The 13,047-nt window shown below is 33.9% G+C and overlaps 1 non-coding gene and 1 pseudogene across 1 annotated transcript; one reads left to right on the top strand and one right to left on the bottom strand.

Moving 5' to 3' along the window:
• Positions 1-8,732: 8,732 nt before the first annotated feature.
• On the bottom strand, positions 8,733-9,669 carry LOC134476715 (vomeronasal type-1 receptor 4-like; annotated as a pseudogene).
• Positions 9,670-12,087: 2,418 nt separating this feature from the next.
• On the top strand, positions 12,088-12,193 carry LOC134477108 (U6 spliceosomal RNA). The gene has a single exon (XR_010049002.1). It is a non-coding gene; the product is annotated as a U6 spliceosomal RNA (small nuclear RNA).
• The last annotated feature ends 854 nt before the right edge of the window (positions 12,194-13,047 follow it).

Here is a 13,047-nt window from a genome sequence, read left to right as displayed (position 1 = left end):
CTGCAAAACTATCATTCAAAATTCATGGTTAAATACGATACTTCCATGACAAAGAACAGCTGAAGAACTTCATGAACACCAAGCCAACCCTGCAAAAAATATTGAAAGACAGTTTAGATACAGAAAGGAAAAAATCACTAAGCAAAGCAGATAATTAAACAGAACAGAAAGATAAAGATGCAACAGCAGAGAGATAAGATGTCAACAATAAACCAGCATTTAACAGTAATAATCATTAATGTAAATGGTCTCAATGCACCAATCAAAAGAAACAGACTAGCAGGATGGATCAAGAAACAAAATCCAATCATAGGCTGTTTATAGGTAACCCATCTAACCCAGAAGGATACTCACAGACTGAAAGTCAAAGGATGGAAAACAACACTTCATGCAGCAGGAATCCAAAAAAAAAAAAAAAAAAAAGCAGGACTAGCCATTCTGTTTGCAGATAATGTGAACTTTGAATCAACAATGACCATAAAGGACAAAGAAGGTCACTACATACTCATTAGGGGAAAATTCCAAGAGGAAGAGATAACTATCTTAAATATATATGCACCAAACTCCAGAGCACCCAGTTATATAAAACAACTATTAACAGAAATGAAAACTCAAATTATCAGTAACACAATTGAAACAGGAGACCTTAATACGCCGTTGACACCAAGAGACAGATTAAGCAGACAGAAAATGAGCAAAGAAATAACAGAACTGCATCACACCTGCGAACAAATGGATTTGATAGACATATACAGAATGTTCCACCCAACAACATCAGAATACACATTCTTCTCAGCAGGACATGGATCATTGTCTAAAAATAGATCATATATTAGCTCACAGAATATATTTAAACAAATGCAAAAGAGTTGAAATCATCCCTTGCATGTTATCGGATCACAGTGCTCTGAAATTAGAAATTAATGATAAAAAATACTGCAAAAATCCCACAAACACATGGATACTGAATAACACACTATTGAGTAATCAGGTGGTCACAGAAGAAATTAAAGAAGAAATTAAACAATACCTAAAAGAAAATGAAAATGCAGATACAACTTACCAGAATCTGTGTAATGCAGAGGCGTCCTCAGAGGAAAATTTATTGCACTGAATTCCCACATCAGGAAAACAGAACGAATACAAATAAATAACTTGATGCTACACCTCAAACAGCTAGAAAAAGAAGAGCAAGTCAAGCCCAAAGCCAAAAGAAGAGAGGAAATTATAAAAATCAGAGCAGAAATCAATGCAATAGAGACTAAGAAAACAATCCAAAGAATCAACGAATCAAAGAGTTGGTTCTTTGAAAGAATAAATAAAATCGATAAGCCCCTAGCCAACCTTATTTTAAAAAAGGGAAGAAAAAGCTCAAATTCATGCAATAAGAAATGAAAAAGGTGAAATCACTAGACTCTACAGAAATACAGAAGATCATCAACACCTATTTCGAAAAACTCTACTCTCAAAGGTTTGATAATACAGAAGAAATAGACAGGTTCTTAGAAACATATGAAGTACCAAAGCTAGATCAAGAGGATGTAAAACTGCTTAATAACCCAATCTCTGTTAATGAAATTGAAAATGTAATTAAGTCCTTACCTACAAAGAAGAGCACAGGCCCAGATGGATTCACAAGAAATACAAAGAAGACCTAATGCTGACACTCTTCAAACTATTCAATGAAACTGAATGGGAAGTAATCCTTCCTAAGTCATTCCTGGAAGCAAATATTACTCTAGTAGCAAAACCTGAGAAAGACCCAACTAAAAAAGAGAACTATAGAGTGATCTCCCTAATGAACACAGATGCAAAAATCCTCAATAAAATATTGGCAAATAGGATGCAGCAAATCATCCAGAAGATTATACACCATGACCAAGTGCGATTCATCCCAGGAATGCAAGGATGGTTCAACATACATAAATCAATAAATGTAATCCAACATATCAATAAAGCCAAAAGTAAGAATCACATGATCATTTCTATAGATGCAGTAAAAGCCTTCGATAAGGTCCAACATTCATTCATGATAAGAGCTTTACAAAAAATTGGAATAGATGGTCTTTACCTCAATATAATAAAGGCCATTTATGACAAACCAACAGCCAGCATCATACTAAATGGCCAAAAATGGAAAGCCTTTACTTAAAATCAGGCACAAGGCAAGGATGTCCTTTATCACCTCTTCTATTTAATGTAGTCCTGGAAATACTAGCCCAAGCAATTAGGCAAGAGAGAGAAATAAAATGGGTAAGGATCGGAAAAGAAGAATTTAAATTACCATTGTTTGCAGATGACCTGATACTCTACATAGAACACCCCCTATACTCCATTGAAAGACTCTTTGATATAATAAATAAATTCAGTAATGTAGCTGGATACAAAGTGAATACTCAGAAATCAATGGGATTCCTATACACTAACAACAAAAGATCACAGAGAGGGAAATAAGGGAAAGGACACTCTTCACACTAGCAAGCAAAAAAGAGAAATATTTAGGAATTACTCTTACAAAAGAAGTTAAAGACCTATACAGGGAAAATTATAATACACTGAAAAATGAAATTGAAGATGATCTCAGAAAATGGAAAGACTTCCCTTGCTCATGGATAGGAAGAACAAACATTGTGAAAATGGACATTCTCCCAAAACTCATATACAGATTCAATGCAATCCTAATAAAAATACCATCAACATACCTCACAGATCTAGAGAAATCACTCCTAAAATTCATGTGGAACCAAAAGAGACCTACAATAGCAAAGGCAATTCTAAGCAGCAAGGCAGGAGGCATTACAATCCCTGACTTGAAGTTATACTACAAAGCAACAGTAGTAAAATCAACATGGTACTGGAATCAAAACAGAGCCAAAGATCAATAGAATAGATTAGAAGATTCAACTACAACTACAAACACACTCAACCACCTTATCTTTGATAAAGGAGCCAAGCAGGTTCACTGGAAGAATGACAGTCTCTTTAATAAATGGTCCTGGGAAAACTGGCTCTCCATTTGGTGAAAACTAAAGCTAGACCCATGCCTATAACCATTTACTAAATCAAAATCTAAATGGGTCAAAGACCTGAATATTTAAACAGAAACACTAAATCTATTGAAGGACAAATTGGGTAGAAACCTTAAAGACATAGGGGTAGGTAGAGAATTCATGAACAGGACTCAAACTACACGGGAAGTACTTCCCAGTATTAATAACTGGGACCACTTCTTATTAAAAAGTTTCTGCATGTCAAAAGAAATCTCCAGCATAGTGAAAAGAAAACCCACAAACTGGGAAAAGATTTTAGTGAACTCTCTCTCAGACAAGGGACTCTTGTTTAAAACATATAATGAATTTAAAAAACTCATACCTCCAAAATTCAAAGATCCAATCCAAAAATTGGCATCTGAGATGAATACACACTTCTCAGATGAAGAAATACAAATGGCAAATAAATACATGAAAAAATGTTCATCATCATTGGTCATTAGAGAAATGCAAGTTAAAACCACACTGAGATACCATCTCACTCCTGATAGAATGGCCACGATCAAGAAAAGCAACAACACCAAATGCTGGAGAGGCTGTGGGGAAAAAGGAACTCTCCTACACTGTTGGTGGGAGTGTAGACTGGTGCAGCCTTGTGGAGGTTAGTCTGGAGATTTCTCCAAAAGGTGGGATTGGAAGTCCCATTTATTATGGCTATTCCACTTCTAGGCATATTCCCAGAAGAACTGAAAAAATCATACTACAGTGATATATGTGCACCTATGTTTATAGCAGCACAATTTGTAATTGCCAGATCTTCCAAACAACCCAAGTGTCCATCAACTGAGGAATGGATAAAAAAGTTGTGGTATTTCTGTGCAATGGAGTATTATTCAGCTATAAAGAAGGATCACATTGAGATATTTATCAATAAATGGGTGCAGCTTGAGACCATACTCATAAGTGAAATAAATCAATCTCGCATGTGTGAATCCCGAATAGTTTCCCTAATGTAAGTAATGATTCAAATATATAAAAGTATGTGGTAGTCATGATTCCCCATTATGTGGCCTTGAAGCCGTATAAAGTTTTCACTTATTAATTGGAAAAGCTTTATTCTGGGCTTCTTGATATGGAAATATTTGAAGCTATAGTATATAAAGTTATATTAAGATATTTCAAGGAAAAAGACAGACACTATGGTAACTACTATTGAGTCGGGTTATTTGGTGGTGAAGCACTAGGTTGCTGAAACAGTCATGCTTTGACCTGTATTTTTATGTTGTTATTTCCTCTTTTTTCTCAATCTCTCCCTTAATCATTAAAAAATTATTTAGTTATTTTTTATGGTTTTTTAAATTAAGGGGAAACATTTAAAAAATTAGCAGGATAGATTATAGTAACTTTTAAAAAATTTCCTATTAACTTGTTTTGAAGTCCTGTAATACTCCCACTATCTTGTTTTGACTGATTAGACTCTGTTCCGTTCTGTATGATAGTATCAAGTTTGAGGGTATAGGCAACTACTTTGAAGGCAATAAGATTCACTAAGATGCCCATTCTGGTTTGACTATTATCTCCTTTGGAAGTCCTGTAATGTTTACAATGTTTAAGTTTTAGTGGTGTTGTTCTCTACTGTTTTGTTCAACTTTATAATACCTAATGAGATAGACAATTCTTTTTAAGGAAGCAAGAGGCATTATGGTAACCATTGTTGATAACCGTGTACTCTGTTTTTACATCTTGTACTATGTCTATCCTTGGTTTTGACTGACTGCTTTCTTTTGCCATATTTGACTTTATTCTCTTCCAAAAAAAGTAATAAGAACTAAGGAGTAGCCAAACCTAAAATGTGTAAATTTTGTTGTAAAAAAGAGAGGGAAAAAAAGTGCTTTAAAGGATTCAACTGCAAGTGTGTTTAGGGGTGTTAAATAGCTGACCATACTAATGTTTTTGGTTGGATCATTCAACACAACTGTTTGCACTCTCTCTGTTTTGAATGTTCACTTTGTATGCTTTGATACTGTGACTTGAGCAACTATCTGTAAGATGATAATGTGTAATCTATTAACTGGTGATTTCTTACTTTTTTTTTTGTAGTTCTGTATTACTTGTACACTTACACTGTTTTGTCTGGTTTTATTTTTTCTCTTTTTCCTTTTAAATCAATAGAAAAAAAAGACAGACAGGGTAGGAAATACCTGAAAGGGAAACGTGGTAAGTAGTGTTAATTTGTTATTGTCTTTTTCTTGAACTCTTGTATTGTTTCACAGTTTTGTTAGGTTTAGTTTTGTTCTGTCTTGTTTTGTTAGATTTTATGCTGTCACATGGTAGGGCCAGTTATTTTGAATATAATGGGATTTAATATGGGAATTTTTGTTCTATTATATTGTTTTAGCATTCATCTACACTAACAACAAAATCACGGAGAGAAATAAGAGAAACCACTCATTTCACACTAGCAACCAAAAACACGAAATAGTTAGTAATTATTCTCACAATAGAAGTGAAAGATCTATATAGGTAAAAATACAATACACTGAAAAAAGAAATTTAAGAGGATCTCAGAAAATGGAGAGACATCCGTTGATCATGGATAGGAAAAAATTAATATTGTCACAATGGCCATTCTCCCAAAACTCTTATACAGATTCAATGCAATCCCAATAAAAATACCATCAACATACCTCACAGATCTAGAGAAATCACTCCTAAAATTCATCTGTAGTGAGAAGAGACCCAGAATAGCAAAGGCAATTCTAAGCAGCAAAGGCAAGGCACGAGGCATCACAATCCCTGACTTGAAGTTTTACTACAAAGCAACAGTAGTAAAATCAACATGGTATTGGAATCAAAACAGAGCCAAAGATCAATGGAATAGATTAGAAGATACAACCACAACTACAAACACAAACACACTCAACCACCTTATGTCTGATAAAGGGGCCAAATATGTTCATTGGAAGCACGACAGTCTCTTTAATAAATAGTGTTGGAAAATCTGGCTCTCCATGTGCTGAAAACTAAAACTAGACCCATTCCTGTCACCATGTACTAAATTAAAATCTAAATGGGTTAAAAATCTGGATATTAAAAAATAAACTCAATCTATTGGAAGGCAAATTGGATAAAAAACTTGACATAGGGATAGGTAGAGAATTTATGAACTAGAATCAAACCACACAGGAAATACTTCCCATAATCAATTACTGGGATCATGTCTTATTAAAAAGTTTCTGCATGTAAAAAGAAATCTCCAGCACAGTGAAAAGTAAACCCAGAAACTGGGAAAAAAATCTTAGTGAACTCTCCCTCCGACAAAGGACTTCTGTCTAAAATATATAAAGAGTTTAAAAAAAACAGACTGCAAAATTTAAAGATCCAATCCAAAAATGTGCATCTGAAATGAATGCAAAATTCTCTGATTAAGAAATACAAATGGCAAATAAATACATGAAGAAATGTTCATCATCATTACTCATTGGAGAAATGCAAATTAAAACCACACAAAGAATCCATCTCACTCCTGAAAGAATGATCAGGATCAAGAAAACTACCACCAACAAATGCTGGAGAGGCTGTGGATAAAAAGGAACTCTCCTGCACTGTTGGTGGGAGTGTAGACAGGTGCAACCATTTTGGAGGTCAGTCTGGACAGTTCTTAAAAAGCTGAGATTGAAAGCCCCATTTGTTCCAGCTGTTCTACTTCCAGGCATATTCCCAGAAGAAATGGGAATAATAATTACTAACCAACAAAATGTTCATGTTAAAATTTTAAAGTTTTTGATTCTTAATTTAAATAATGTGACACATGTGAATCCAGCTTTGCTCCTCAACTTGAAAATACTCAGTTTTCCTGGGAATGGGTGTCATAAGGCATTATTAAACATCATAAAGGTTGAGCCCACTTCTAAACAATCAAACAGTGGAAAGTGCCAGAAGTTGTATCACATCTGCATAAATATTACTTCATTCAATAACATTGTTTTCTTTTCCAGGCCAATGTGTTTTTTTCAAGCACAAGACCTTAGAAATAATATTTTATTTTTAAAAGTTGTGATAAGATATCTCTGCTACAAAATCACATAAAATTTACTTTTATTCCACAACGTTTGCAAATTTTATCCAAGAACCAATAATGAAGCCCAAGAATTATCTCTGTATACAGAATATATCAATCTCAGTGCAAAATAATGTACTTGATGGACAGCTATTTTGAAGAGAACAAGAGACATTTCTGCAGCCATTGTTGATGTTGCTATTGTCTGGTTCTGAAGGCCTTTTTTGCTTTCATTATTCTGTTTTGCTCAGTTTTGTACTATTTTGTTTAATATGAATTCATTGTGTGTTACAATGGAGACAACTGTTTAGAAGAAATAAGAGACGTTGTGATAGCCACTGTTGATCTCCTGTTGTCTTGGTTTGAAATTTATGTCACTTACATTGTTTTCTTCTGATCTTCTTTGTTCTGTTTTGTTTTACCCTCATTAAAATACAAAAAAATCGTTCAAAAAACAAAAATTCATGTGATGATTCAACCTTAATTCTCATCAGTTTCCCTAGCTCTTTATAAACCATCCAGTAAAACATATCAAGGGCTCCGCATTAGGGAAAGAAAACAGTGAAGTGAACGGTGCTCTGCAATGCATTCTGCAAAACAACAATAACTATAACTGTATATATATGTAGCCCCAGTCCAAAGAAAATGTTTTTAAATAAGCAGACCACAATTTAGGAAGTCTCAACATTTCAGATAAGATTTTTTTTTATTTAAAAGGAAAAAAGAGAAAAAAGCAGAACAAAACAAAACAGTGTAAGGGTACAAGTAATTTAGAACTACAAAAAAAGAAAAACCAGTAAGCTATCACCAGTTAATAGATTACACGCTATCATCTTAGAAACGATGTTTCAGGTCACAGTATGAAAGCATACAAAGTGAACATTCAACCAGTGAGACTGCAAATAGTTGTGTTCAATAATCCAATCAAAAATATTAATATGGTCTTCTATTTAACACACCTAAACACCTTTGCTGTTCAGATAAGAACTGTTGATCAGAAGAAATTATCTTAATTGAAATTATTACAGGCTGTGTCTAAACTTTGATCAGGAAGACATATGTAGGTTTATCACTGGACATAGAGTCATGAAGACATTATGAGAAACACAATTTTATTTTATTATATGTTATGAAATGAATCTGGAATTCTTCCCAAACATAACAATCATATCCATTTTTAGAAGTATTTATGTATATACTGTTATTTTTGCATTACCTAAACATACTGTACCAACTTTTCACCATTATGCTGTATTTTTCAGGCACAGACCTGTGTGTAGTATCCAAAGCATTGTGTGGAGTATAGGATGAGCAGCACATATTTGTGGAATACACAAATACAAAATCGTAGTACTCTGAAGTTTAACACAAACATAACATAATTCCCATAAAGACTTATGAATAAGATGATTCCAGAAAGAAGAAAAACTCCACTAAACTAATGATAATACAAATCAGAAGCATGTATATTTCTAAAAATATTACTGTTCAACATTTAACAGTTCACGTGGTATGCATTTACATTTACATTGTTTTAAGTAAGATCTACTCTGGTTGTTCCTTACATATTTTCCATATCAGATTTCAAAACACAGCCATGTCCAGCAGTGCATATTTTCATCTTACATGGATCAATAGAGATAGTCCTCTGTTTCAAAAGATAATATATGTGTGACACTAACTTAGCCATTAAAAAGTGTGTGAGGGCAGATAAACCTCATCACTGTAAAATGGAAATATTTGGAAAATAATTTATTATTTCTCATCAAAAAGAAAGGACTGATGATTGGAAAACATGATGATAACATTGGAATAACTGCCTCTAAAGCTGGACTTTTCTGATATATAGAAAAAGAATGAAAAGTGAAAAAGTTGTTTGAGCAATAGAAGAATGCAAAGCAACTCACCACCAAAACAGTGTTTTGAGTTGCTTTGATTTCTGCCGGTGTCTGGGAAGAGTATTTATGGACATTCTTGGCTCTCTTGTGGTGTCGGTAGAGGAGACTCACCATGTAGAGGCTGGTGCAGAGCATGAGGGTGAAAAACATGAGATCTTGGGCTAATATGACACTTACATATAACGATGAATTCATTGTTTTCATCTGGCCAGTTTGACAATATGCATGAGAATATCCATGACCAACTAGAGAAAAATTGCCAATTGCTCTTACATGTGGAATAAAATTGATATAAACAATCAAATTACTGATCCAGAAGGTAAGCAAAGAAGGCATAATCATTGTAGAGTGTTTAGGCTTAAACCATGCTCACTTAGAATTAACAGAGGTGATAGTGATGGCTTGAAATGTACTCACAAGTGAGGTAGTAGAGATGGAAACACCCCAGGTAACTGTATGCATATAATATTACTTTACAACCAGCATCATTCAAAAAGTGTCTTACTCCAAAGGATGCCTTGATATATGGTACAAGTGTGACTATGATAGTCAAATTGTTCACCACTGTCAGATGAATCACAATGAAATCTATGGGCCTTGTTAGATGAGGTTGAGATAACAAGGTATATACCAATGCCATAAACAGTGAGGAGTTTGCAAGGACACCAATACAAACCTGTGATATGAGGAAAAAGCCAAAATATACTGCCCTGGGAAACATTTCATAAATGATATTTTCATAGCTGTATTAGATTAGCCAACCCTAAAATGAAAACTGAAGTATTTCATAAATTTTGTAAAAAAATTCTGCTTCTACAAAATAAAGAAATCATAAGAACCAAGGAAGTAGGGCTCATGAACATAGGAGAGGAATTAGTTGACATGGATTTAGGAAAGAAGGGAGGATGAAAATAAAATTGGTAAAAGATATGCCAATATCCAAAGGAGAAAGTAATTGTTATGTACTGCAAACATATAAGAAAAACACAGAATCTCAAAACGATGTCTATGGGGTATTACATGCAAAAATAGTTCAGGATTTGAGGAGATAATGGCATATCCAACTTCCCAAGCAGATGTGGCTCTATCAGTAACTGGATTCCACGGGATTCTTCAGAATCTTACAGCACAGAACTAGGTATTGTGGACAGAAAGGAAACAATGGACACACCCTCCATCCTACAAAACTGAAAGCAGGGCCTGATGGCCATGAGCCAGGCAAATTTGCCTGTTTTGAGGACTTTCTTTTCAGGGTGTTGAAATGTATTTCAACTGTAAACTCATTTCAAAATACTAAGCTCTCTAAAGAGAATTATATTTCTGACACATCAAAATAAAATGCACATTTCACTTTGTTTTCAATTTTGATTGACACCCAATGCTTCAGTAATCATTAAGTACTCAGTAATCATTAAATACTGATCTAAAAATGAAGTTCACAAGTGGATAGTTACCCACTCTCCTAACCCAAAGGAAGACCAGCAATGTTTTGAGACATATTTGTTTCTTACAATGCATTACAAAACTATTGACTTGCAGAGATTAGAGATAAAAATGCCTTGAAAATGTGCCACTGTGATAAATATTCCACAAGGCAACTGATATATAAGCAATTGACACTCACAACATGGATGATAAACTAAAACTAACAACTATTTTGATACCAAAAGTTGATTCACATTTTTGTCTGAACATTACATTGTGCTCTTGGTACAAAGAGATTTTAACTAGAGTTTTAAAAAAATCAGAAGGCAAAAAATAAATATTCTAATAATATTGACACTGAAAATTCTATGGTCAAAATTTCATCTCCTCATTGGATTTTGAATTAAATTTCTTCTGTATCATCCTTCCATGGAAGTACATGAAGATCCTTGCACCTGGAGGCAATGAAAAGGATAAAAGTGGTAAACTCACAAGTGTAGGGAGCAGAGCCCACCACTGCCACACCTGGTATCCCCAGAATATGTGTGCTTGATAAATAATTAAGAGGGAGCAAAACATCAGTGAACAAATAATCCACACATTTTCAGAAGTAGAAATCTTTTGACCTTTAACGACGTTGCTTTTCTAAAAAAAACTTTGAATGTGCCAGATTACCTGGCAGGAAAAATTGTTTTTATATTCACAAATGCTGTGGTCATGTCAAGCTGTATAGTATATATACTCATCTTCGTTTATAAATTAATTAGTGTAGTGAAAGCACGTTTCCAAACCTTTATGTGTAACTAACCCTAGAGAACACAAAATGGACAATAGATTCTATCACTGTGTCTTTGAGTTGTTCATTTATCTTAGGGCATCTTTACATTTTGTAGTTTACATTCGGTTGTATGAAATTTGTCCTAATTATATGATATTTAAAATATTTGTTAGATATCTAAAGGGAAAAAAATAATGTCATACCACCAAGATATAAGCTGTTTGGGCCAGAGTGAGAAGAAACAGAACGAATTAGAATAATAGCAGAAATAATATACCTTCATGGAAAAAGGGAGGATATGTCTTTTTATATTACAGCAGTCTAATTTTTTTGTTTACACATTCTAGATACTGAAAATACTCAGTAGCCACATATATGTGTATCCAATAGATGAGTGAAGATAAATTTTTTATTTATATACCATACTAAAGTGCCGTGCATGAGAAAAGATAAATGTGAGTGATTATAAGACATTAATGCACCTTGAGACCATAAAGTTAAGTGACATAAGAAAACCACATGCTTAAATACTGCTTATACGTAAGAATATCACAGTATAAAAAAGAGAAAAGTAAAATTAGATAAAGGAAGAAGGCATCTGGCTTTTTCTTAAATGCAAAAGGTATTATAATATTAGGGGAGGGCCAGGATTTATCTGAGTGGTGTAAGTACCTGCCTGGCAACTGCATGGTCATGAGTTCAATCCCTGGAACCAAACATAAAAGATGATACTAAGGTAGAGAAGATAAAATGACTTTAAGTTGTGCTGTGTGCCTAATTAAACACATATAGGAAGTGCAAACATGAGCTAAACAAAGAATTTAAAAAATAAAATATCTAGAAAAGGTAAGACAGATAAAAGTCTTTGGCAACTGTAAACAAATCAAAAGAGCTTGGAATAAAATAAATAAAATCAGAAATAAGGGAGGAGATATAGTGTTCCACTTGGAAGCATAGATATATAATTGAAACTACACAGAGAAGATTACCATGACCAGTGTACAAGAATGACAGGCAAATTCATAGGGTGTTCCTTATTTTTCACATAAAAGAGACATTAGAGTAAAGTATTTCATGTCCTATAAGAAAACAAGCTGCAACCAAGATTGATTAAAAAGAAAAAATTAACTTTCTAAGTCACTGGAAAATAAGACACTTCTATGAGAAAGAACAAATGAATAAATTCATGATAAGGAAGCCAACTCTCCAAAATGCAATGAGATAGTTTTACAAAGAGATGAGGGGGACCACAGGTCAAAGAGCACCAAAAGAAAGAATCCACCAGGTAGGCCAAGAAATTAAAACAATCTTATAAAAAAAAAGAAAAGAAAAGACTCAAATTCATACAGTTAGGAATGGAAAGATGATGTCTCCAATGGATTCTGTGGAATTCCAGAAAACCATTAGTGACAGATTTGAGAAATGCTTACTTTAATTTTACTATGAAGACATTGTGTCAAAAATTATGCTACTGACAACAAAATGGACCTTAGGATCAGATCAGACTAGAAGATGCAGAAAGGACTCCAACGGCACTCAACACCTCATATTTCTGAAAGATCTTGAAATATTCACTGATTATTTGAGAGATGCAAATCAACATAATGCTGAGAGTCTGTCTCACTCCAGAAAGAATGACTATTATCAAGAGGTCAAGAAATAACAAATACTGGAGGAGTCTTGGGGCAAAACTCACTTCTCCACCATTGGTAGGAGGGGACAGAGCTGCAAACACTAGCAAATTGATTGATATTCCTCAGAAAATACTAGGATTACAAGTCCCATTTACTCAGCTATTTTCTATTTTGCTTCTGGGTGTCAACCTGAGATAAGTAAAAACTTTGTAAACAGTGATATAATGCACATCCATGTTCATAACAGCACAGTTTGTAATAG

The sequence above is a fragment of the Cavia porcellus genome, unplaced genomic scaffold, assembly GCF_034190915.1.
Source record: "Cavia porcellus strain 051 isolate PalLab524CR breed Dunkin Hartley unplaced genomic scaffold, mCavPor4.1 scaffold_7, whole genome shotgun sequence".
NCBI classification, from domain to species: domain Eukaryota; kingdom Metazoa; phylum Chordata; class Mammalia; order Rodentia; family Caviidae; genus Cavia; species Cavia porcellus.
This window is presented reverse-complemented; position numbering and strand designations above follow the sequence as displayed.